General features: G+C 55.6%; 1 long non-coding RNA gene across 1 annotated transcript; it reads left to right on the forward strand.

Annotated features, from left to right (window-relative positions):
• Positions 1-1,100: 1,100 nt before the first annotated feature.
• Positions 1,101-2,797, forward strand: LOC120248826. Its single transcript, XR_005532688.1, has 3 exons — positions 1,101-1,436; positions 1,565-1,699; positions 1,874-2,797. It is a non-coding gene; the product is annotated as an uncharacterized LOC120248826 (long non-coding RNA).
• Positions 2,798-2,843: the final 46 nt, after the last annotated feature.

A 2,843-nucleotide genomic window follows, 5' to 3' on the forward strand; every position in this document is an offset into this window, starting at 1 on the left:
GCTTATTTTATAGAGTGGAAAAAACAGGTTCAGAGATGTTAAGGGACCCTTTTCAAGGCCATCTGGTTTTATGATGGTAGGGTTTGGTGTGGAAGTCCAATCTTTTAACCTGTTTTTACTTTATTTTGCACTTAGCGTGGTAGGGATCTAATTCTTCCACCTAAGCTCTATCTGACTAATCTAACACCATTTACTGAGTGAGTCATCCTTTCTGCACTAATCTAAAATGACACTTTGTAATACAGTACATTCCTACATAGTGCTGATCTGTTTCCGGACTTTGCATTTTGCTTTTATCTACTCTCTTTGGAGGAAAAGGAACTCTGGATCTCATCCCTGTATGTCGTGAACACCTTCCAGCGGTTTCCCATTTAATTTACACTGTTAACACCGACAGAACAACGCACGAGGTTTTAAACGTATCACAGGAGAACACAGAACTGGGTGGAAGCACACAGCACATTCTACACATGCGGTTCTCACCGCAGGGCCTGCGGCCGGGCCAGCTCGGGAGACCCCCATCCACAAGGCACCAGGTTCGGACGCACGCATGCAACTCGGCTCAACACACATTCACAGGGAGGAGGCGTGGAGGGGCCGGAGGCAGGGGAGCGCGAATGGAGGACAGAGAAATGCGAGCCACAGGTCCCCGACGGCAGGTGCAGCAGCCGCCGCCGCAGCAGCGCGGGGACGCGGGGAGGAGCCGCCCCCCCCCCCCGCGGAGGCCCGGCGGCGTGGGCGTGGCCGGAGGGCGCGGGGGCGGGGCTTGGGGGCGGCGGGGGTGCGCAGAGGACCCAGACGCCCGGAAGCCGGGCTGAGACGCCGCAGGAGCCCCGGCCGCTGCAGACGAAGAGGCAGGCGGTGCGCCGAGTGCTGGAGGGCACTTCTCGCGCTTCGGTTCCAAGACGCGCGATCGTTGGGGAGGCAGCTGAGGAGAAAACTGAGAAGACTGTGGCATGACAGGAAATGCACACTTAGAAATGGAAGCAGTATCGATGTTAAGCTGGTAAATTCTGGAAGGGGAAAAAGAAGGGGGGCGGAAAGGAGATTAAGGGCAACCCATACTTTTTTTCATTTTTTAAACCGGGAACAAAAAGGCATCTGCGCATATTTGAACCCATGAGGGAAAATCTCCATGCAGGAAATGAATTTTAAAAATCCACCGAAAAGACAGATGAAGCAGGTTCCGGAGGCGGCTGTAGCACCGGCTTGGCGTGTGCCAGGAACCAGCTCCTCCGGGAGAACGGCAGGCAGGTAAAGGATTCGTGTTGAAGGGGTCGTGGGGGGCTCTGGCTGCCAGATCCTTTTTCTGTGCAGGTGACCCCATGGCGGCGCGGAGGAGGGACGAAGAGACAGCAGCGACCGTTCCAGGCTCCCCCACCAGTCCCTGCTCGGCCAGAAACACCGGTCTGCTTTGAACTGCCCACGGGCAAACCGTAAGGACTCGGTGTCCCTGAACCCGCTGCGCCCACGCCCCCACCTGCACGCCGGGGCCATCCGTTTAGGAGTGGGTTCAACGACAGAAGTCCACGTTGAAGTTCATACAAAAGGCTTCTCGTTTCAGATACATCAACGCAGCCTTCTGAGCCAGGAGTTGAGCACGAGTGGGTTGCAGAGATTTCAGAAAATGGGCACAAAAGACAACCAACAGGAGCTACTCCAGAGTGCGGTTTTCCCCGCTAGACCTTGACCTTATCAGGTGGAGACCCTGTTTTAAGCTTCCTCAGAGGGGGGGGGGGGGGGGGGGGGGGTGGCCTCTGCCAGGGACACCCGCCTTTGGCTTGCGTCACCACCTCCTCTCCTGGGGCGAGAAACAAGCAAGCTTCAATTACAAGCTTTGTTTTTTGTGGTTGTGGTTTTATTTTTCCTTAAGGATAAAGAGCTGTTTCAGGAAACACTTGGGGCCTGTGTGCGCTGGGCCGCACCTTCGCTCTTCTACTTGCCGAGACGCCCCTTCCGTCCCCGTGGCGTGGAAGGCCGCGGGCGGCCCCCCGGCACGTCCAGGCCCCGAGCGTCGGCCGCGGGACGCAGGCGCGCAGGCCTCTCCCCGCGCGCCCCGCTCCGCGCGGACGACGACGACGACGGCCGGGAAGAAAACAAGACCAGGCTGCGCCACCCTCCCGTCCCCTTTCCGTCTCCCAGGCTCCCATGCCTCCCTCTTCTTTCTTCACAATGAAAAAGCCACTTAAAACCCCGAGACCCTTTCCGTTGGCGGAGCAAACAGATAAAAACGGAGGCAAACGTGACAACGGGCCGAGACCCGCCCCCTCCCCGCTGACTCCGCCCCCTGCCCCGCCCCCACCGGGGGGAGGTGGACTGGGGACTGCAAATTCCACATTGTCTGGATTATGAGGTTGCAGGTTACTCTCGTAACGACAGATCTTTTGCTGTCACGGAATTTTAGCCCCAAATACGGTCAGTTTAAGCGGTAACTGTCTTCCGTGGGATTTAGGTAACGCGCGGGGGGAGGCTCCGGAAGGCTCCCACCTCCACAGCAGAGCAGAGAATATTCCACCCAGGTTTCCGTTCACTTCTCCGCTTTGGCCTCAAAAACTTCCATGACTCTAGAGATGTTCTAATGGCTGCGACCACCTCTACCAGGCCTAAGGCCCGTGTGAATGTCGACACTATCCCTTTGTTTTGTGTATTTAATTCAGGTCTAATTGGCAGCATTGTAAGATATTCACGTGTGCACTGCAATGATTTGATATATATGTATCCGCAGTGGAAGGATTCCTCCCTATCGGCTTTACTCTAAAGCAAGTGTAGGGGAAATGCCTTTTCTTAGCAGAGTAGAGACGAAAACAGTTTTTCAGAATAGAAGTTTATTTAAGAATTAAGGG

The sequence above is a fragment of the Hyaena hyaena genome, unplaced genomic scaffold, assembly GCF_003009895.1.
Source record: "Hyaena hyaena isolate Hyena2069 unplaced genomic scaffold, ASM300989v1 scaffold_614, whole genome shotgun sequence".
NCBI classification, from domain to species: domain Eukaryota; kingdom Metazoa; phylum Chordata; class Mammalia; order Carnivora; family Hyaenidae; genus Hyaena; species Hyaena hyaena.